This window comes from Lepidochelys olivacea (assembly GCF_965140295.1).
Source record: "Lepidochelys olivacea isolate rLepOli2 genome assembly, chromosome: 17".
Classification (NCBI taxonomy): domain Eukaryota; kingdom Metazoa; phylum Chordata; order Testudines; family Cheloniidae; genus Lepidochelys; species Lepidochelys olivacea.
Window position 1 is genome coordinate 7613977 of NC_140427.1, and position 23966 is coordinate 7637942.

The window sequence follows — 23966 nt, forward strand, 5'->3', positions numbered from 1 at the left end:
CAGACACACACATACACAATGCAGATTCTCAAGTATTTTAACTACTTTGCTTCAGCCATTTCTATGTCCACCAGCAGCAGAAGACTCAGAAATACCCATTTCTTCGTTAATTTTGCAGACATTTGAAATGCACTTGATGAAGTTTCAGCAGTGGGATTTTTGTGAAATGCTGAGAGGACACTGGCTCCTTCCAATGGCTTTTTTAGCCTATTGTTTCATATGTCTGTCTAGAGGCTTAAAAAAAATACACCATCTCTGACCCTCATGTCTTCTCAGTATTGTTGTTCTGTTGAGGCCTTTAAGGAGCAAGTGAGGTCTTCGAGAGATAATAGTGAAAAAGCATCTCCATTCCTCTCTACATTATTTGTTTGACTCTCATTGACTTGAATGGACTTTGGATCAGGGCTCTAAAACCTGGATTTGAGGCACTTTTGGAACGGGAATGCCTTTTTCCATTCCTTTACTGTCATTTCCCCCATCTCGTGTTATTTAACTGTGTAAAGCATTTGAGGGTAACGTTTGCATGAAAGACACTCTAAAAATGTATTCTGCCTACTGGTGGCCTTATCTCAAATGCCCCCAAACGAGTCAAAATCCAGTGACAGATCCCAACATATGTTTTACAACTGGCCACCTGTTAGTGTAATGGGCCAATCCAAAACCCTGGCTCCAAACATTTCCAGACTTTTTGACATGGAAATTTGAATCTGGATTTTGCAATTTGGGCTCAATCTCAAATTTTATACTATCATTGATTTATCCCGTAGTAGCATCCAGAGGCCCATTGTGCTAGGTGCTGTACAAACACTAAATAAGAGACAGTCCCTGCCCTTGTAGTTCTCAGTTTCCAGAGGAGCATGTGGATAGGTCAGATTGGCAGACCCCCTGAGGATTTTTCGCCTTCTTCTGCAGCATGGGGCACTTGGTTTAAATTGTGTAAATGGTGGATTCTCTGTAATTTAGTAACTCTTAGGGGTCTATTACAGGAATGGGTGGGTGAGGTTCTGTGGCTTGCAATGTGCAGGAGGTCAGACTAGATCAGTGCTTCTCAACCTATTTACCATTGTGGGCCACATATGCAGCTCTCTATGTTATGTGGGCTGCATCCACGCAATATATATACTACCTGTATGGCCCTGAAGATATCATATGGGCCACGGCTGTGTGTTGATTGGGCCATGGGTTGAGAACCACTGGACAAGATGATCATGATGGTCCCTTCTGACCTTAGTCTAGGTGTCTATGAATATACTGGTTTCAGAGTAGCAGCCGTGATAGTCTGTATTCGCAAAAAGAAAAGGAGGACTTGTGGCACCTTAGAGACTAACCAATTTATTTGAGCATAAGCTTTCGTGAGCTACAGCTCACTTCATCGGATGCATTCAGTGGAAAATACAGTGAGGAGATTTATATACACACAGAACATGAAAAAATGGGTGTTTATCATGCACACTGTAAGGAGAGTGACCTCTTAAGATGAGCTATTACCAGCAGGAGAGTGGGGGGAGGGAGGGAGAGGAACCTTTTGTATCAGTGTCTCACAAGACAGTGCACCTGGAGGCAGTGCAGAGGACCCTGGGATATCTACCTAGAGTGAAGCCTGCCTGTTGCTGCTACAACTGGATGCTGTGTGGATGAAACATGCCAGCATAAGCAGCCAAATGTGAAGGCTGTCCACTCAAATAGTTTTATTGGTGGCACTATGCTGGCAGAACTTTTGCTGATAAAACTCTGGTGTAGACAGGCTTTAGCTGAGTAAAGAGGAAAGATCAAAAACAAAGCATGATAAGAATTTGCTCCCACTTAATCCTCCTCCTCCTACACACACACACACACATACAATTTTCCTATTCTAAAGAGTTCTAGACTTTTAAACAAAATAAGTTATTCATATATAAAACTTAGGAAATTTGGAGTTCCCCTTTTCCTGTGTTGTCACTACCTTAGTCTTTGATGTTGTGAAAAGAGGGGCAAATCCTTTTAGAAACATGTAAATTGGTAAACAGACCTGGTGTCACTCTGAGTCATACCTCCTCACGGGTGTTCATTGAGATTAAGAGCTTTTCTTCTCTCTCCTTCTACTTACATTGATACTGATTGTTTTAACAGATACTAAAAGGGGAAACAGCAGAGTAAACAGGTTGCTAATAATTTCAATACAGCAGCTTCAGGAAAGCAGGAGGTATTTGAACTTAAACCTACAGTGATTGACTCATTTGTATTTCGATAGCCCCCAAAATTGCTAGTCTCCCGTAATTAAAATAGCAGACACTGGTTCGCAGTATCTTCAGGAGATACTTGGGGAACAGGTGCTGGAATGTTGATGTGTTGATGATCTGTGAATGGCAAACAATAAAAGGCAAACTAGGACCAACCATCTAGGAAAAACATCATTATCAGGCGCAGTTTTATTTTGGGTACTTGTTAATTAATACAGCAGAGGCCTGTCTTAGCAAGTGTTCCTGCACAAACAGTGTGTACTAGACTCTTTAAAGGCCCAATTCTGTTCTCACTTAAGTCAAAGGTGAAATTCCTACTGACTTCAGTTGCAGCAGGCTTGAACCCTAAGGGATTAACACCATATTCTTTCACACTTTTCAGTTTTGTACGTTTCAATACATTCATCATAGCATAAAACTTGGTTCTACTCAATATACCCCAAGACACTTTGCAAAGGAATGGATTAGATCAGAGAAGCAGTGATCCATAATCTCTGGACCGGCTGAGATATGCTCAGCACATGTCCAACGTTGGAGTAAAAGTGGCTTTAAATTATCTTCATGCCTCCCAATCCCCAAAGCCAAGCAAAGCAGTGGATCCAGCCCAGTGACTCTCCAGATACTTAGGACCAGATGGTACACACCTTCCTCAGGCAACACCAGAGTTTTGCCTGCATAATGTATGCAGGATCTAGTCTTCAGTGCACACCTACAGTCCTGTATGCTATAGAATCTGTTTTACCAAGATGGAAAGCATTAGCCAGGAAGGACGTCACTCAGATTTATCCGTCTCCTTCATTAACTGTGATGTGTCACCCATGTAGGGATATGAACCTCTTACTGTTACCAGTCAATGGAATCACTTCTTCAGCTCAAGTGGATTGAGGCTGTTGTTTTAGAGCAGAAAGTCATCGTGGATTCAATCCTTGCTGATGACCTGTGGATTTAAAGATTTTATTAAAGCTAATGTTAAAAAAAATTATATAATACATAGGTTGAGAAAAGAATGTCTGTACATCTGGGTATACTGCTTAGATTATCCAAAAATACAAAGTTTGTTTTTAAAGTCATAAGATGCATATAGTGCATAATCAGCAATAACCCAAATTTAGGTGAATGAATTTAAGAATACAGTTTAGCGATCTAGCATCCATGCATTCGGGTACATTACTCATGAAAAAAGTTGTACAGAGAGTTGGTGGCAGAAAGCAAAAGATATCAATGAGTGAAGATTGGCTCTCAGTAACTGAGAATTTAGGATAGGTTGTCCATTTAGAGAAAAAAACAGTCCATCAGTAAAATATCTGAGTTACTTTCCCAGACTGCGCTTCTGATCGGCATTCCAGCTCATCCCTCCTGGTATTACCAATGTCCGGTGATGTGTTCTATGTAGATGTCCCTCGACCACCTGATGGCATCCGACACCATGAGTTGCCGCATCAGCCGAGCGTAGCATTGACCAACTCCACGTTCTCTCAGTACTTGCTCGTTACCAGGGTCCCATACACCCAAAGGCTCCGACAGTCAGTGGGTGAATTTGGACCACGTAGCCCCTACCTTTCAGGGTGTCGGGCAGAGGGGCATATTTCTCCAGCTTCGAGATCGGGAGTCGTGGAAAGCCAGGGTCTTTATTACACCTGAACCTTGGCCAGTTCTTTTGGATACCATCAGATACTGGCAGAAGGAGCCTTGCCTTAACATTTCATCCAAAGGACAGATGTTCCTTTTAACAAGTCTTCCTGTAGGAATCTACTTGTTACTACATTAACTTCTCTGAAGCCCAGAAAATGCATTATTTTCTCAGGTGCTTGGCAAAGACACATCTTAGAAGTACATTTTTTCCCAAGAATATATTTTGGTTTGAGCTACATACAACATGTTTAGTAGCACACTGTTCCACTCAATGGATATTGGTTCCAGCAGGCTTTCACTGTGCTAAGTTTGCCTTGTAAATCATATAAAGATTCAAAATGCCTCGTGTATGAATCACATTCAGGGAAGACCCCAAACAAACACTCAGTACAGATGCTGCCTTATGTTAGCCTGATTCTTCCTTTATACTTAAAGCATGCATCATATTTTGTGCTGAGTTAACACAACATGGATAGTTGTACTTTCCAAGTAGCTAGCAACCCTTAATCAATGTTAATTGGCTCTAATTAGCATATGTTAATTAATGATATTTACTACAAATTAAAGGTATGAGTGCTCCCAGAGGGTTTCCTGTTCATCCAATTAGTGCCAATTAGTTGCAATTAACACGTGTAAATGAGATGCCATTGAACCCAAAACAAACAGCACATAGTCTGCTATATTCGCTTGCAGTTGAACTTACATACATTGTGCTGGAGGGGAATAAAAGAGAAGGACTACAGAGAGGTTTTAAATAACTAAAAGGTCCCCAACATATATTTAAACCCGTCTCATTATGTCTTATTTCTTGTCTCACTCTGTAAAAGCAAATTGAGAGGAAGTTGATCTGTATAAAAGCCCCTGACAAAATAAAAGGCATGTATCTTGTCTTGTTGGAATGTAAAAAGGACTATACATTTTTGTACAAACAAACAAAGAGCTGATGAGTCAGTATTCATGCCCAGCTACTGTGTGTTATCCATTCACAGAGAGTGATGTTCAGCCTGTGGAGAGGGCCAGCACATTATGAACACTTAAGTCCCATGTATGCCCTGTTTAGAGGGCTAAAGTGGGACTTACATGATGCACAGACTTTGTGCTGGGCCAATGGACAGAGGTGAATTTCAGCCAGAAGGCTGAGCGCTAAAGAAATCTGAGTGGGCTTAAGTGTAGATCTGGAAACCTGGGAACTGTTCCAGTGACTTGCTCTGTGACTTCGGGTTGTTACCAGATTGTCCAAGGAATTTAGGCACCTACAGATGCAGATGGGCTCCTCAGTGAGACCAGCCCTACCTTTGCCTCCGATGACTCACTGGCCAGCATAGCTAGCTGAATGCACAGGGGACCGTGAGCTGATCCCCAAAAGTAACTTAGGCCCAGATCCTCAAAGGCATTTAGGCACTTGAAATCCCATTGAAATCAACAAGAGCTAGGAGCCTAAATACCATTAAGGATCTTGGCTTTACTTCCCTCCCCGCAGAGCAGAGGGGAATGATCATTCCCCGAGTCACAATATTGTTTCTGGGGCAGTGCCGCTACATGCCATCCCTTACTTGGGACAGATTGTGATGTTACAGTCTAAGTTTCTGTGAGTGCAAAGTGTTGTTAATATCTGTTTTGGGAGGGAGGTATGAATGCCAGGTTAGGTTCCATTATGTTCATATACTTGGGTTCGCCCTACTGGACATCACATGACTCCAAATCACCCTTATGGAAAATTCCTATTGAAATTGATAGAAAATGATCTCCTTTCCAAAAGTTTGGGTTGGGTTTTTTAACCATCCTGTTGTGTTTAATAGAGGACCGTATCTCTGCTACAGAATTCTATGGAACAGCTCATTAACTCCTATAGAAAGGATCACATCCTCCATTAAACTGTATAGATTTTTAGAATCGTTTGTATAGAAGCCTATTCAATTTCCACAGAGACCTATTGGTTTCATTCTTCCTATAGGACTTTTCCATAATAATGGCAATGATAGGAGTTAGGGCTGTGTGAAGCTACCAAGGAGTCATGGGTGAAAATGAATTTGCCAGTCTTCAAAAAAAAACCCATCTTTTAATTTTCCTTGTATGTTTGTAGATGTCCAGAATTTTAATCTGCGTTTGGAAAGGGGTGGGTTTTTGTGCTGGTTTTGACAATGATAAGGATGGGTTTGGCCTACATTCTCAACACATCCATCTGATCAGAATGCTAAACAGCAAAGCAGATCTGCTTTAATGTATCCCTGCAATCTAGAGCACCCACCCCCATGACCAGTCAGAGTTTTGGAAAGCCTTCATGAACTCCTATACAGCTGAGAGGAAGTGTGATCTAGCACATGCAGCCCCAGCCTACGACTCCTGGGTTCTGTTGTGAGCTCTGAAACTGACTGATTGTGTAATCTCTTAGTGCCTCATTTTCCTGATCTGTAAAATGGGGATAATATTTACCTCCCCCACAAGGGTGATATGGGATTTAATTAACTACTGATAAAACCGATTGCAAGTCCTGGATAAAAGGCACTGTATCAGTGCAGAGTATTAATACTATTATATGAAACATGCATCTTGTGCTCTTGGTGTTGCAGGAATTTCACAAAAAAGAAAAGGCACATAGCTGGTAAATACATATTCCTGATTACTTCCCACTGCTGCATTTTTTCCTACAGAATCCTCAGTGCCCCCACACACACACACCAAAAATGTGGTTTCAGCACATTTAGGTTCCTTTTTATCCCTGAAGATAAACATGTTTTCAAAAGTTTCTTGCCATCAGCTTAGATTCCACTTGCAGTCTGGCAGGCAGCAGAACAAATTGTGATAATTGTGTTTAATTAAAAAGCGTAAATGGATTATCTTCAGGTAGGGATGATTTATTTAACTAATCAGTCTGATCACAGTGAATATATAGTCTGAAGAATGGAAATAATTTGGGCAAATCCTCTTCTCATCAGCCTGCTAACTGCCCAAAAGTATATTAGGATTACAGGGCAAAGAAAGTAGGACAGTGTCCAGAGAGAACACTTTACCACAGTGTGTGTCATTTCCGACTAGGAGATCTTGAGGGATCTATTTAAATATACCCTTGCACAGGATTCAGCCTTTCCTTCAAAACTACATCCCCTTCTCCAAGGACAATCATTGTGAATAAGGGATTTATGGTCTCATATTTATGTCCTTGATGTTCTAAATTATTGGCCCAATCCTGCAAAACAGTTTCTCATGTGCACACAGTGATTGTGCCAGGGCATCCCCCTGGATTCAATAGGACACTGAGTGAGAATAAAAATGGAAGACTAGTCCCTGCATGGAAACTCGATTAATTCTTTGCATGTGTTTGTACAGTGCCTGGCATGCTGGGGGCCTGGTTTAGGCACTGTTGCAATATAAATACTAAATCAGAATAATAAATATAAATGTGTCTGAAAAGCCAAGTGTACACTGGGACAGAGTCTAAGTTGACCCTGACCTCCATAGCATTACTAAAGTAATGGATTTGCACAAAATAGGAGCGGCCTATTTGTTGATTGGGATTGACAGGTGGCGCCCACACCAAAGCAACAGAAGACCCGCCCTCTCAAGCCAGGGAGGGGTCATAGGTGCTGCTTTGTGCAGGAGGTCAGACTAGATGATCATAGTGCTCCCTTCTGACCTTAGTATCTATGAATCTATGACATTAACCAGTAGTAGACACTGAGTAGAGAACACCCACTGCTATGAGGTTGGCAGCTCCAGTCCTCTTTTATTCACAAAGTAGGGGCAGCAGCACTGCGTATTGACGCCCTGCCAATATGACTCAATATTATCCTGCAAAGATCACCCCTACGGACGAGACACTCAGTCTTCCAAGTCCATTTGCTCCGAGATTGCCAGCAAGGATGCCAATTTTGGCCAGTCTTGGTGGTATGTTTTGAGGCTGACGCCTGTCCACTGAGAACCAGCCACTTGACCAGCTCACTTCATTTCACATAGACCATCTCAACAGTTATCACACTGCGAAGGCATTTGCTCAGTTCAGTCCTGAGTGGCATTGAATCCAGGGATGCCTAAGAGAATAAGACTCTATATTAAGCATCCCTATAGTCGTTCAGTCCCCCAGCTCGCTGGAGTTAAACGCGACCTTCCCTCCCCAGTTAAATCATCCCAAGCACACTTTGTTCATTTTAAATTGTGACTTCTCTGATCTGGGTTGCCGTTTTTAAATAGAAACCAACCCGTAAATCTCACCATTCCCTCCCACCACTTAGCACTTTTTCCCTCTCCTCTGTTAGTAGGCAACCTTCCTTCACAGTTCTATTAACTGGTGCTTGGAGAATCCCTTTTCCGTTATATTGTAGTGTCAATAACTTAATCTTCCTCAGTAACATTAAGAATCTGCGGCACAGTTTGCTGCCCATTCACACTGTGTGTTGAAAATATTTCTTGTTGCATTCTTCTTGTGTTAATGGGTGATGTTTAATAAAAATGCCAATTAGCTTACCCTAAGGATACACGTACACCAAAATCTGGCATTTAAATTAGAAATTATGATTTAATAATTTATCCAGAAATGCACAAATGCAACCGTTTGATAATTATTGAAAGGAGACTTCATAAATATGAGATCACTGTGATTGGTTACTAAAGCTAAGCTACAGAAATGCCCGGTAAGGTAATAGCACGGAGCCAGACTGTGAACCCCTTGCCCCCATTCAGGAACAGTTACTCACAGAAGTAGTCTCAATTAAATCAATGGAACTATTCTTGCAAGTAACTGCTCACCAGTGGAAGCAAGGGATTTCCAATCTGTACCTAGTCTATATTACTATTATTTATTATTTGTTTTGCGATAGGACCTGGGAGTCCCAGTCATGGATCAGGACCATCGTACTAGGTGCTGTACACAGAACCCAAAGATGGGTCCTGCCCCAAAGAACTTACAATTGAAGTAATTGTGGATTTGATATTTGAACATTTTAATATAACTTTATTGATTAGTTGGGGATTGGTCCTGCTTTGAGCAGGGGGTTGGACTAGATAACCTCCTGAGGTCCCTTCCAACTCTGATATTCTATGATTCTGTGAACTTTGGAAAGTTACATTCCCGTAGTAAGAGTTGCATCAGCTCTCCGTGATCCTGGGAAGGATTCCTTGTCTGTTCCAGCTGACATTGTTTGGGAATGAATGATATTAAAATGAATGGACAATTAAGATTTATGCGTTCAGAGGCCTGGATACCTCAGGGGATTGCTATATGGGAGACAGAAGCATTTGCTTCTGAGTCACCAAGCCCAAGTCACTAGTGGGTAAAATTCACCCTTGAGCAAGGGCCAGGACAAAGGACTGTGGATCACTCTCAAAACAGGGCGTAAGTGGGATTTATGTGGTGACTAGGCATTGTGCTGGCTCCTCTGCGCAGGCAAGGATTTCGCCCTAGTGAATGGCCGTCATTACCATCTGAAGGCTGTTTGGCTATTTATGGGAAATAAGCTGGCACTCTTGGTCCAGTTCCCAGGGAACAGGTGTCCCCATTACAAAAGCCTTCCTCCTAATTGTCCCTCTCATCATCTCTCTGCTGAACTTGCCAAAGGATGGGCCCTGAAGACTGGACTGCCATCTCACCATGACAGAAGAACACATTCAGGTCTAGGCTGAGGCCTATTGTCTGGCAGGGTTTGCTGCTGTATTGTACCTGCTCTGTGGACAAAGACGAATCTAGTATCCAGGCTCAACCAAGCTTTTATATGACTTAAGAATTTGGGCAGCCTGGTGATCTGGTAGTAACCTGCCACCCAGAGATCTGAGCTCAAGACAAAATCTTTATTTCCAGGCTGGGAGCACTGTGCACTAGCCCGTTGGGCAGAGGGGCGTACCTCATACCGCTGTATGGTTTCTCATCTGGCTGTCTTGGGAATGACATTGCTTGACTGTGAAGAGAGGCATGTCCAGTCCTCCTACAGTGGAAGGATAGTGGCTGCAATACATCCAGGCTTGGATGGGAGGTGTAAAGGGGAGAGACTTGCAGAGATCCACAGGGCTGCTACACAGTTTTAGTAAATCCCTTTAGAAAAGGAAACCAACATTATCCTAAAGGATGGGGGTGGATGGAACCACTTCTAGATACTGAGGGCGGGACTTTCACAGTCATTAGAAATTAATGGTAATTGGGCATCCAAAACCCATTAGCAGCTTTGCAAATCTCACCCTGCATGTTCTGTGTAACTCGGTGAGGCCACGCGCTACATTAACCGGCACTGCTAGCTTCATAGCTTTCCAAACCCACGTAAAGCAGGCACGTACGCAGGGCAGTGGCAAGCTTCATTTGCAGACTGGATCTGCAATAACCGGAATAAATGTGCAATAAAATGCAACTGTAGTTTGCGTAGCCTCTTTCATATGTGTTCAATAAGACCGATTAAATAGTAGCAGAGGGGGAGAGAAACTGGGAGACAGATGCAAGGGGGGACACATCTTTTACCGTGATTCAAAATGAGGGCGAGTGTTGATGTGATAGATTCAGCAAGGCCATTTCAAACACAGGCTGCAGAAGAGAAAGCTCTTCCGCCAACCGTGGTGAGAGTGTGTCAAGAGATGGCGAGCAGCCGGGTGTTAGGCAGACAGAGGGAGCAAATAGGACAGGAAGGATGGTCTTGAGGTTAAGGTGCCATAACAGCACTCAAAAGATCTGGGTTCCACTCCCACTCTGCCATTGACTCATACTGGATGAGTCACTTCACCCCTTGGGGCCGTCTCAATATGTAAAATGGAGATTAACATTTACCTACTGGAGCGGTGGTGAAGATTAATGTCTATGAGGCATTTGGATAATACAGTGATGAGGGCCATATAAATACCTAGATAGATATTTACAATGTCATGACCATCCTATTGGTTATCGCCAGGGATTGAAGCCAGCCTCTCCTGATCTAAGAGCATGATCCACTACAGCTTGAGTTAAAGGATTAAGAGCCAGATTTTTAAAAGTATTTAGGCACCAAACTCCCTTTGAATACCTTTAAAAATCTGGCCTTGATTCCCCTTACTTAGCAGCTGGAGCAAACTCCTAACCTCCTGTGGATTGAGCACAGAAAAAAGATGAGCAACACACACTGAACAGCGGGCTAAGTAAACATTAGGTATCTGGAGGAAGCTCCTGTGGGGTTTCAAAACCAATCAGGCCATTTTGAACTGGACCCTTCTCTGAAGGTGGCACTCCTAGGATTGCTTGATGATAAAGGTGATGTGATTGTTAGTCCAGAGATGCGTTTTCAGGAAGCATCTTCATAAAATAAAATTTCTGAAATGTTGCTTAAAAGCACCCACACTAGGAAAAATCCACTGCTCAAGTAATATAACAAGAAAAAATAATTAAGGTCTAATGAGGCCAATGTTCCACCTTAACACCTTTTCGGTTTCATTTAAAACCTCTACTAATTTGCCAGGAAAAATAGTCTTCACTTGGGTCTGATTATTTGAATCATGTTCTGTCTCTTCATTTAAATGAGAGGTTCACATAAAGAATTTTTTAATATATATTTTAAATTACAATCCTGACTTTTTCCTATTTGATGATAGTGTATGACTCTTGGTCAGAAGGCCATGATTTTTTGCTGTGATTTCCAAAGCATTTAAAGTGAAATCAGTGCAATAGATATTGAAACAATGTAATAGATAATTCCATATATTTAACCAAAGACAGACCCCACAACACATTATTTGGTTATCAGAAAGAAGAGAAAACCCTTGACAAAAAGACTGGCAGACTGGGATTTTTATATGTGTATGTATATTTAGCTCTGATATTCTGATCTCTCTCAATTTATATCAGGCGTATTTCCATGAACTCCAGTGTTAGTTATTGCAAGTCGAGGCAAATTCAGCAAGTTTGCTGTTGTCAGAGTGGTGATGGCTAAGAGGCAGAGTGATGATAGCTAAGCACAGCAAACTTGGCTTCCCTTTTGATCAACAAACCCAGGTTTGCTGCCAGTGAAGCCTGGTCATTGCTGACTAGAGCTCCTGCTCCACTGATTTCCTCCCTCTCCGCCTGTAAATAAACAATGAGATAGGAAGAGACTTGTCCTGCATGTGTAACTAAAAACACACATGCATCCATCTGACTCTGCAATCCCCATACCCATATTCACACACACACACACACAAATCCTGACTTTCACACACGCCTCATGGTCCTATCCACACACAGAGACAGATCCTTGCACACATACACCACGTTCATATCTGCTTTGTGTACCACATGCTGTATAACAACAAGAGAGGACTCCGTTTTTAAAAAAAATAAACTGGCTCTTTATTAAGAGAAGTATTTACAGAAATGTTGCAACTGCTGCTAATGTTCTAGCCAGGTGCACACAGACTGACTTCCTGGTGCCTCCTCCAAACTCTTCCCTCCTGCAACCTGTGCTCTTCCTTCCAAGTTCCATGCAGGTTGCTGCAATAATATCCACACACAGGCAGATCTGTGCCACATACATATGTGCACACAGGCATTTCTATGCATACTCTTGGCTGACCACATCAGTGTGCGCACTTAGGCAGGTGCTTGCATGCATTCACACACACCCATGCCATGTTGACTTGTGCATGCAATGGAACTATCCTGCAATGGATATTGAAACTATAGCTTGCCTGACTCTCTGTGAATTATCTTCTACAATTACAGATTCAGAGACACACGCTGTTCACAATAGATGCAATGAGGACTTGAACTGGACCCTCAACCAAAAAAAAAAAGTTTGTCCATTAAATATTACCCATTCATCCCATTATGTTGCTTATGTTGTGTTGTATTAGCATAGGCTGTGCCCTAATAAAAAGAGGCCTTAAGACTTAAGTCTTGCCACCAAAATGGGAGTGTGAGAACCCTGTGTTTATAGCAGATTCCTGCCATAAATTCAAGGAGTGGACACCCAACCCAGATTAATTGCAGCAAAGAAAAGCAAAAGGCAACTATACAAGGGAAGCAGAGATTTACTGCATAAACCACGGTACCACTGTTTTGTGCCATTCAGTAAAACGGCATTAGCACAAGATAAATCAAAGCAACTCAGGATAGTGCGTATCAGTAATGGTGCAGTATCTGTGGGTCACCTTGCACCTTCATATCTCAGGATGTTGGCAAGGGAAGGGGGCTCACCTGTAATTCCTGTACCGTAGAGCCTTATTCATCCACACTAAAGACTGAGAGGTACTTTGCAAATTGCCCTGCTTTGTGAATTAGTGAGTGTGTGATGAAACAAGGCTAAAGCAAATCAAGGAGGCTACATCACAAAATATCTTTTTTTTCTTTGCCCACTTATTTTGGCAAGTACTGCTTACAGTTATTCGGGATGGTGCTTCGGTGTCGGGGAATGTACAATGGTACATTCTGTAAAAGTGATGAAAGCTTAGCTGGGTGGAGCAGAAGGGTGGGTCTTGTGGCTAAGGCACTAGAATGGGACTCGGATTTGGGTCCCATTCCTAGCTCTGCAACGTACCTCCAGCATCATCTTCGGCAAGTCACTTGGGCAGAGATGTTCAAAGCCTTCTAGGGGATTTGGATACACAGTTCCCATTAATTTTAATCTCTCTATGCCTCAGTTCCCCAATTGCAAAATGGGGATAATATTTCCTTTCTCCCACCCTTTGTCTGTTGTGTCTACTTAGGCTCCACTCCTGCAAACATTCACGTGTCCTTAATTTTACACACCCCATTGAAATCAGTAGGACTACATTCCTGCTTAAAAGTAAGGACCCACACAAGTGTTTGCAGGATAGAACCCTTCAGCAGTAAACTATTTAGGGCAGGGATTCTCTCTTGATATACATATGTACAGCTCCAAGCACAATGTGACCCCCATCTCAGGTGGGGCCTCCAGGTGCTACTGTAATACAAATTAAACTGATTCATAATCTCAGATTATTGTTTCTGATGTTAAATTGGAGTGAGACTGGCAGGGTTCTAGGGAGGTTTTGCAGATAAACAAAGAAAGAAAACATGAAGTTCTACTTCAATTCCTACGTAAATGCAGGTTTAACGATATTCTCTGCTCCTGCAACCTTTGCTGATGCATCTGCCAGAAACTCCTCAACTGCAGAGCCCCCAGCCTTCATCTATCTTGACCACCGCACATGCAAATCTTACTTTTATTAAGGTTCTCCATTGTAATTGACGTTGTCAGTGGCACCATATTGATTAAACATCACTCTGGAGGGCTAAGTACAGAGCGGCAAATACCCCAGCAAAGACGTTACTAGAGATATGAGCCAGGTGGAACAAAGGCTCATCACCAGGTTGAACTTTGGCAGCCTTACAATTCCAATTACCAATGCTTCCCAAAATTTTGCTGCTTTGGGATTGTTTTCTTGTTTTAATCCGGATCGTTTCTGTGATTTAGCCATTTTGTGGCCTTGAATTATTATTTTATGTGCCAAAAAATTGCTGTCCTGTTTTTGGTTTTAGTTTTTTTAAGCTTCTGGCTCTAGGAATCATTCCTCTGCTTAGCACTCAAATGTCATTGTGGTAGCAGCTGCTCGGTTTGCCTCTTGCTGGCCGCAGGAATTTTGTGCTTCTCAGTTTAAAGGTAAATCAATACAGTCATCTCAACTGAACTTTTCTGTGTCGGGCGGCAGGGGTTAAATCTTTGACTGTGCAGGTCTGATGATTTGCAGATTTGCAGTGGCCTAAATAAAATCAAAATCCGTCTGTGTGTGGTCATTGTTGATCTGGTTGGTAGCCATCATATAGTCCTGCTTATTATTGAATTTGGTTCACATGTGTCTGCATTGGCCTCTTCTGTGCAAAATACTTTTTCTTCAATCAGCTCTAAAATTAAAAAAGAGATAGAGGAGTGAGTTGAGTGGAAATAGTTACAGATACTGTGACGTTGGTTTTACCTGGGTTTTTCCCCTGTATCTCCTGCACAAAATGTAGATCAGAAAGTTCAACAAACAACGCAGCTTCCACAACCTCAGATGATGCAGGATGGCCTTTATCCAAAGTCAGCTGAAGTGAATGAAAAGTCTCCCATTGATTTCAGCCAGCTTTGGATCAGGCTCTTAGAAAAGCCAAATTGCATACGAAGTTTTATTTAAGTACTGATTACAACTATTAAAACACATGCACAATTACAGAGACCTCCATCTGGACTGCTCTTAACCGTTTGCATGCATAGCTGCTTATAGGCAAAGGGATGCAATTTGTCAGTTCTCAACTGGCAGAGCATCAGTTACAAACTCCTCCTCTGTGCAGAGATCAACTCTTCCAATGATGCTTAATAGGTGGTGATGGTGATCTTTAGTGGCTAGTAATACTTGGTGGCTAATAGTAATTTGTATGACTATAGTATCTTTCATCCGAGGATCTCAAAGAAGCATTTATCATTCAGACTTTACACAAACCTTTATAAGTCAAGTAACTTCTGTGTTTCCCATTTTACAAATAGGAAAACTCTGGTATAGAGTGTCACTTGCCTGAAATCCTGTAGTTAGTCATTAGCAGAGCCAAGAACAGAATCCAGGAGTTCTGATTCCCAGTTTTACGCTCCAACCGCCATACCTCACTCCCTCTCTACTATACTTTTGACTTTGTAAGAATCGTATCGGTTTTCTTAATGAAAACTAGAGCTGGTCAAATACCAGAAAACGTTTTTACAAAAAAGAAATTCCAAATTTTGAAATCCTTATTCTAGAGATTTAAAAAAAAGAACAATTTCTGATTTATTTGAAATGCTTTGAGTTTCACAAAGTTTTATTGGATAATTTTTGTCGCTGAAATGTTTCTTTTTGTTTTGTTTTGTTTTGCAGTTGTCCTTTTTAAAACAAAACAAAACTTTTTTTCTCCTTTCCCCTTTTGCCAATGAACAAGGGGGACAAACATTGGGGGTGGAAGGGAGAGAGAGAAAAAAATTATCAACCAAAAAACTGCATTTTTCACTTTTTCATTTTTGATAAAACTGAAAATTTCAGGGGGAAATTTTCATGCAAATTTAAAAGGTCAAAAAATAACCCCTTTTTGATAAAAATATGTTTCATGTGAAAAAATTAAAATAATTTCACTGAATAGATAACTGTATACTGAGTACATTTTTCTGGCATGGGAAGTATCCTACACATGGCAGGGTTTGAGAGAGAAGAAGAGGGTATTCCACTAAACCAAATACAAGGTGCTTTAAAATAACCGGGAGGGCCTAGACAAAAGAGCCTTTATAATTTTGAATTATAAATTGGGCCTTATCCTTTATGAAAAGAATCTCAGAGCGTTTTCACAACTCAAATGTTCTGGCTGTGCAGCCATCTCGCATAACTGAATTGTCCAGGGTCTGTTCAACTGTGTCGCAAATAAGATTTTAGATAAGCAAGAGCCCGCTCTTTGTTTTGACTGAAGATGTATTAAGATGAAGTGGTTAGTAATAGTAATACATAGTAAGGGATGTATTCAGGGACAGAGTGGGTAGCTAGTACCTCTCTTCTCTCTGTCTATCCGTGCTCTGATTATAGCTCCCTTCAATGTAGCATTTGACCACTTCTGTAATATCTCTGATGATCATACAGCTTAATGTGTTGACTCTCCTTGTCCTCAGGTAGGTATCCGTGGGTGTGTCTACTTTGCTGCTTAATTGTACAATGTGATTCTCAAGCTCTGTTCAGGGCCTCTGACGTACAGGCAGAGTAGAATATGGGCCAGATTCTCAGCTGCTGTAAATCAGCATAGGTCTATTGAAGCCAATGATTCCCACCAGCCGGGATTCTGGGCTTGTATGCTGTCAGCTCAAGCTTCCTCTCGTTCAGACGGGCCTTGTAGGATTAAAATGCATGACCCATCAAGATTTCCTCTTTAAAGACAGTAGCACACGTTAAAGTCCCTAAAGTCTAGCTGACCCTATTTGGATTCCTTTTGTGTTCCTCAATTGTATATGGACATTACAAAGAGGAATCTAGTTGAGTGTCTTCCTGGCCCCATTTCATTGCCCCTGACTATCTCAGACAGTTCGTTGCTGATTCTGTGGCCATGAGGCTGATGTATCTTGCCAACTTCAATTCCTATCAAATATGTGGCAGAAGAAGGGTTATATTAAGGTCACTCCTCCTTGATCACATGGTTCTGAGGGTGTCACTTGGAAAACCCCTGGGGATCCCAGAATCAGTGGCATCCGTAGCCTCTAACAGCTGGGGCGAATTTTGGAGTCAAGGTGAGAATCATAGCTCGCCTAGAGGTCACTGCCCTATTAATGATTTTACAGTCCTTTGCTTTTTACACCGAATCCCAGTCAAAATAAACAAAGTTTATGACAAGTTAGGGTTTGGGGGCTGAACTGTAAACAAATGTGTCTTTGAAGAGTGACAATGAAATAAATCATGATTGCTTAATTGGCACACTTGATAATGCCATTATGATAAACAAGGGACTGTCGGGAATGCATTTGATGATGCCTATGGCATGGTTTGGGAGAAATATTTTTCATCCTCATGGGAGAGCCCAGAGTGTCTGGTGATTAGGGCAGAGGAATGAGTCAACAGAACCCCTGGGTTCTTTCCCCAGTTTTGCCACCGACTCACTATGCAAGTCCCAGGTTAATCCCTTGTCTTTATTACTCACCATCTGTAAAATGGATTTCCCTAAAAACTTGCCGGACTGTTGTGAAGTTTAATTAATTAATATTTGCTGCGTGCTTAAAAGTTCCTGTGAAGAAGCTCTGTGTGTATTGTATACGAAGTCGGTAAGCAACTAGAGTAAAATCTCATTATACCGTGCATCCCAGCACTGCTACCATTATCCCATAGAATGTATTTCTGAAGATGCTCTTGCCATGCTTCATAGAGCTCAATTAAACATTTCATAGCTCCAATTTCTATAGGTCCTGATTCAATGACCTTTGACTTCTATAGACTCTTACGATGGAGTAGCCCAATGTATAAAAAAGTTATATCACTTTCTTTACGGAGTTCATCTGTCCACACAGGTCTACATAGCTCTTTTCCATTTCTAATTGCAGGAGGAGTTGGAGAATGGGATTTTCAAAAGTGCTTTAGCCAGTGGGAGTTTTCACACTGACTTCAGAGGGAGCAAAGGTAGGCCAACACCGAGCACGTCCGTAAAGTCTATCCATATTTTCACCGTCATGCCTGTGGTGCAGTGCCCTAAAAAAAAGAAAAGTCCAGCCCAAGCCGCTCCATCAGCCAACAATACACTAGGCAGTGAAGAACACAAGATCTGTGGTTTATACATAGTTGTGAAACTGTTTACTGCCATGGTACGAAGGCTCCCCAGAGGAATGGCATTCGAGCCTCAGCAGGGAAAAACGGCATTGAATCTTTACTCCGGCGGTCGATTCAGGCACCCCGCCTCCTGAGTGGAGACTCATGTCTGTTTAAAACATGAATTTAACCAGGGCCGATAAATTAAATTGACTCAAAAGTGGGCACACAGACTTGCACGGATTTAACTAAACCTGTGTAACTTGGTGCATCAGCCAGGCCTTACTGGTTTAAAGCAATCAAAATAATCCTGGTTTAAACTGAAATAAGGATTTCCAGAGGGCTTTTTGCACCAGTTTCACTAAACCAATTAGAAGATCACACTTTTAATTAAACTGATACAACTTCCTCCTGTAGACAAGCCTTCGGTCTTTCCTGGTGAGGAGGCGTCCACACCACACAAAAAGGCACCATTAGAATTGGCACTCACTGGAACCCTTGTTGGCAATTTCAGCAAAGAACAGCCCTCAAGATAAAGAGTTAGGTACATTAGTAGGAGCAATATAGAAAGGCTTGAAGCGTCTGTACCCATTCTACAGGTATTCTTTGGATAAGTAGAGGACTTCCTTTTGCAGGGCTGCAATATGGCATCTTTTACCACCCCTAAATGGGAAAGAGTGGAGGGAGAAGAGGTAGGAGGGGGAGGAATATGGGGTTGGATCAGCCTGGCGCAGAACACTCAAGCTGTGGTTGAGCAAAACACTTGATTTCAGTGGTACTATTCTCATGCTTAATGTTTGATCACATGCTTAAGGGTTTGATCCTGCACCATTCAAATCAATGAGGGTTTTCCATTGATTTGAATGGGATCAGACTCAAGCCCTAAATGCATTGCTGGATCAGTGCCAGAGGTTTCAGCACTATGTAGGATCCAGCCGATAAAGGAAGAGGCGATAGGGAAGAGGGAAAGGAAGATAGAGACCAAAGAAATACAGATATGAAGTCTTACATGTTCAATTTCCTCAGATGTGCAGGTCTCTCTTGTTAATATTAAGCAACCCATGACAACACCGTTGCTCTGCATTTTCTAAAGGAATAACTATTAGCCTGATAAACAAACCTAGAAGTGTCCTAAATTCAACAGAATGTCTCCTCTATAGAGATTTTATGATAAATGTAACTTGGTAATAGGTATGCAAAAAAATAAAACAGAGAAAATTAACACTGGCATTGTGCTAGGATGTTCACTATAAATGCTGGATTCTTATAGGTAAGGGGGAGAAAAAAACCCACAATCCTTTCTTAAAACCCAGTGATACAGGCTAATTTATATGCAGTTATTCACGTGTGCAGTAAATTCCAATTATGTTTACAGATGTCTGCTTAACATTTATGGAAAAGGAACCTCAGCATGTCTGAAATATCCATATAAGGAGCTTGGACTGGGCTTTCTATTTTTTTAACCCAATACCAATATAATTATATTTTGCAGATTTAAAAAAAAAGAAAATCCAGCTGAGCTCTCTGCTAGAAGGTTTAAGATTCAGTGTATTTGTTTTGGTTATATGACCATATTGTAAACATTTTAAGACTCTACCATCTTTTAAAATGGCTTTATACACCACTAGTAAGGGTTAGTCAGTTTTGCAAAAAACCAAATAAGTAAATTTAAAAAATATGTAGGTCTCCAAATGGCTTGTTCACTCTTCATCTGGGAATTTCTCATGCTGGAAAATATTGCCTGGTTGTTCTCCTTTGAACACCTCTCTGTTATGTATCTGACAAGTGTGTAACACTCTCACCCCTAGGGACACTGGCATTTTGTTCACAAATATGTGAAAAAAACACAGAACTGTTGTTGTTTTAAATCCTTTTTTCCCTAGTAGTGCATGTTCATTGAATTATTGTCAGTTTTGCACATTTCGTTACTGATTTGTGGAATGTGTTGTTATGCTGTTTGTGATGACGATGACAATAATACTTGTATATAATTATTCGTATTACCCATCAGCCCCTGTTGAGATCAAAGCCCCGCTGCACTAGGTGCTGTACATATATGTAGTGAGAAATGTCCCCACCCCAAAGATTTTACAATCTAAACAGACAAGAATGTGAGAGAAACAGAAGCACAGAGAGATGAATTTTCTAACTGTGACAATAATGCATTTACACAGCACCTTTCATACCAAGATGTTCATATCCCTATTTTTGGTGGGAAAATTGAGCAACAGAGAGGCTACGTGACTTGCAGTCACAGTGAGTCAGTGGCAAAAGAAGGAGCAGGTCCGAGTAATCCTGACACCCAGTCGCCTGCTCTAAGTGGCAATTACATTCCCATGAATGTTGCTACCTCTCTAATGAAATCTCCTGATGCACCGTACTGAATCGGTAGCACTTTGCACCCACTCCTGCACTGGTGTAAATTACTGTACGAGGCACGGGGCAATGGAGACTCTGGCCCTGAAAGTGAAGGTTTGTTTCTTGCTATTCCTCTGTCTGAGGATATTGAAACTGCCCATTCTCTCTTCATCTGAAACACCTATATTTTGCTACAGCACATGCTCATGGCATCACAGTAAGGGACTAACTGGAGTCTGAAGACTCTGTCAATCCATGGGACAGGGACAGTCGGCATCCACGCAACATCCCCACCATTTACAAGGCACGGCCATGAAGAACGAGCGAAAATCACTTAGTAAAGGAATTTTTTTTTTAAGGCAAAGTTGCTTATTTGTGTGTATCCACCTCACTTTTCCATTGGACACTGCTGGCTGATCTCACACACAGCATCCCCCGCAGCAATCTTATGTGTATTTGGTAGTTACTTAACACACCATGTTAGCATGCAGGAACTGTGTAGCAACTTCAGCAAGTAACTAAACTGCAAATCACCACTGCCATTGTTCAGTGACCCATCAGGCATTTTAAACACTGTCTCAGTACTTCTCTGAGCAGAGTTAGTCCATTTTGCCATTGTTTAATCAGAGGCTATGAGAAGGCCTGCTTTTTCTTTTGCTAAATAACTACAGATCTGTAATATTAAAGCAGGCGAGCTCAGGTGTGTGAATTTAAACTACACATGTATTTGGAAATGGAATATTTTTTCTCCTCCTTCTGAAGTGCTAACCCAGTTAGAATATTAATCTGGGATTGTAAAAGCTACTGTATGAAATCATTTCTCCAGAACACACACAGCCCTAAACCATTCTTCAAATATTGAAGCAATCCTGCCGCACCAGAGGACTTTGTTTTGTGTATTTGCTCGTCCGGCCTACAGACTGAGGTGGGAACTGAATCTTTCCATGTGTTTCCTTGTGGAGACAACATAATCTCCAGCAGGTATGCACAAAAGATTTGTTTTGAATTAACACCTTATTGGTTTTGTGTAAAGTCATCTGAGGGCTCAACAGTGAGCAGAGATTATGCCCGCTGCACTTAAAGCATACGCAGGAGTCATATCAGAACAGCAGACCCGGCTATGCTATCACGCCGTATTTTGTAACATTTTCTCAAGGTGTTCAGACACCAGAGTGATGAATGTGGTTGTCATAAATATAAAGGGAAGGGTAAACACCTTTAAATCCCTCTTTGGCCAGAGGAAAAACCCTTTCACCTGTAAAGGGTTAAGAAGCTAGGATAACCTCGCTGGCACCTGACCAAAATGACCAATGAGGAGACAAGATACTTTCAAAGCTGAGGTGGGGGAGAAACAAAGGTTCTCTCTGTCTGTGTTGCCTTTGCCGGGACCAGAGCAGGAATGCAGGTCAGAACTCCTGTAAAGGGTTAATAAGCAATCTAGTTAGATATGCCTTAGATTCTGTTTTGTTTAAATGGCTGGTAAAATAAGTTGTGCTGAATGGAAAGGATATTCCTGTTTTTGTGTCTTTTTGTAACTTAAGGTTTTGCCTAGAGGGATTCTCTATGTTTTGAATCTGATTACCCTGTAAGGTATTTACCATCCTGATTTTACAGAGGTGATTCTTTTACTTTTTCTTCAATTAAAATTCTTCTTTTAAGAACCTGATTGCTTTTTCATTGTTCTTAAGATCCAAGGGTTTGGGTCTATGTTCACCTATGCAAATTGGTGAGGATTTTTATCAAGCCTTCCCCAGGAAAAAGGGGTGTAGGGTTTGGAAGGATTTGGGGGGGGAAGATGTTTCCAAGCGGGCTCTTTCCCTGTTATATATTTGTTAGACACTTGGTGGTGGCAGCAATAAAGTCCAGGGGCAAAAGGTAAAATAGTTTGTACCTTGGGGAAGTTTTAACCTAAGCTGGTAAAAATAAGCTTGGGGTTTTTTCATACAGGTCCCCACATCTGTACCCTGAAGTTCAGAGTGGGGAAGGAACCTTGACAGTGGTGAAAGGGCTTAAGATCAAACCCACTGAAGTCAATGGAAAATACTCTTATTGATGGGCTTTGGATGAGGCCCTATATGCATTGGTAGAAGTTATAACCGGCTGCAGGCCATAGATACAACATTTGGGCTGGATTCATATCAGTTTGGGCAGGTGGATTTGGATTCAGAACCTTGGTTTAGTCCATAACAGGAGCTAGCTGCGAAGTTCAGCTCAAAATGCCGATCGAGAACCAATCTCCACCAAAGTTTCTAGATGTTCCTTTGGGACCTGTCTCTAGTTAGAAATATGCATGAAAGGCTTGACTCTGCAAAGAGCAGTCACATTTTTGAAAAAGACTGTGTGGGGAGCAATGATCAGTCTAGAAACCAGCATGCCAGAGCCACAAGTGCCTCTAAGAAGTAAGCAAAAAATGGAACGTCCTCTCTCATTAATTATAACTTGAGCTTGCGACCATTGGTGAAATACGTATGCCCGAGTTTTAACATGATTTTTTTATTATTAACACACACATAGCGAATAAATAAACTGCCCACAACTCTGCAGTGAAGTTTAAAAATCCAGTTTTATTCATGGTTATTTATTAATTATCATTAATTTCCGTCACTCCTCTTTCTCAAGTAACAAACATTAACTAATTAAGGAAAGAAAGGTTTTATTTAATCAAAATGGAAGAAACACATTGGTAGGTATTATACATTGGTAGGTATTATACTTCCTAATCAAATGCAGCACACACACCGATCTCTCTGTTAGAAAAGTGCTAACAAAAATGTGGATTGTAATTTCATTGTCATCACAGAAACATGTGTGTTTGGAAAACTGCTCACAAGAGTTTGGTTTTGCTTCTAGAAAGAACACCCATTTTTAACACGGTTTAATGAAAGTCCTACTTGTATGAACTAATGGTGCAGAGAGCTGTTCAGGGCTACATTGGTCTCATATTTCATGCCTCCTATGCTGTGTAGTTCTTGTCTAGATCCTTCAGCAGCTTCTCTCCAGTCATCTTCACCTGCAGATACAGAGATATAATGAGGATATACAATGGGCTAGCTAATAAGAGGCATCAGTACTTTGTAACTTGTGAATGGCGGGCTCAATGACAAGTTATGAAAGGTCATCAATAATGAGAGGGAAAGAAATTATGTCTCAGCTCATTAGATATTCCTTTTAGGTGACATTGTTTGTTCATGTTTCTTTAAGTAGTTGATGTGATATGTTGTAACTTGTGATGTTAACAGCCTTGCTGCCAGGAAGCCTAACAGTCGTGCATTTAAAATACTTGACCGGGGAATAAGACTAGTGTATGCTGTAGTAGAAACAGATAAAGTGAGGTACGGATGGTGTATTCGCCTTTTCACTCCACACTTTTGCCCCTCGTTATTTATACAGTCAGCCTTAACTCATAGAACAAAAAGTTTCCAGTATGTCCAGTGTCTTACCCAGAGAGAGAGGCCATTTCTATATTGGCAGGCTTCATAGCCATAATTCACCACCTATATAGCTCCACCAGAACAGCTGCAGCAGTGGGAAATGGAGGATAGATGGGGCGCAGGGTGCAGGATGCTAAAAAACATCCAGTCGGGCAGCCCTATGACAAGGGAA

General features: G+C 41.5%; 1 long non-coding RNA gene across 1 annotated transcript in view; it reads left to right on the plus strand.

Moving 5' to 3' along the window:
• The window catches only part of LOC311532429, a 118092-nt gene extending 97443 nt beyond the window's left edge, over positions 1–20649 (plus strand). Inside the window, exons 3-4 of the long non-coding RNA XR_014714381.1 lie at positions 17804–17879; positions 20561–20649. This is a non-coding gene — a long non-coding RNA (uncharacterized lncRNA). The remainder of the gene's footprint in view (positions 1–17803; positions 17880–20560) is intronic.
• Positions 20650–23966: the final 3317 nt, after the last annotated feature.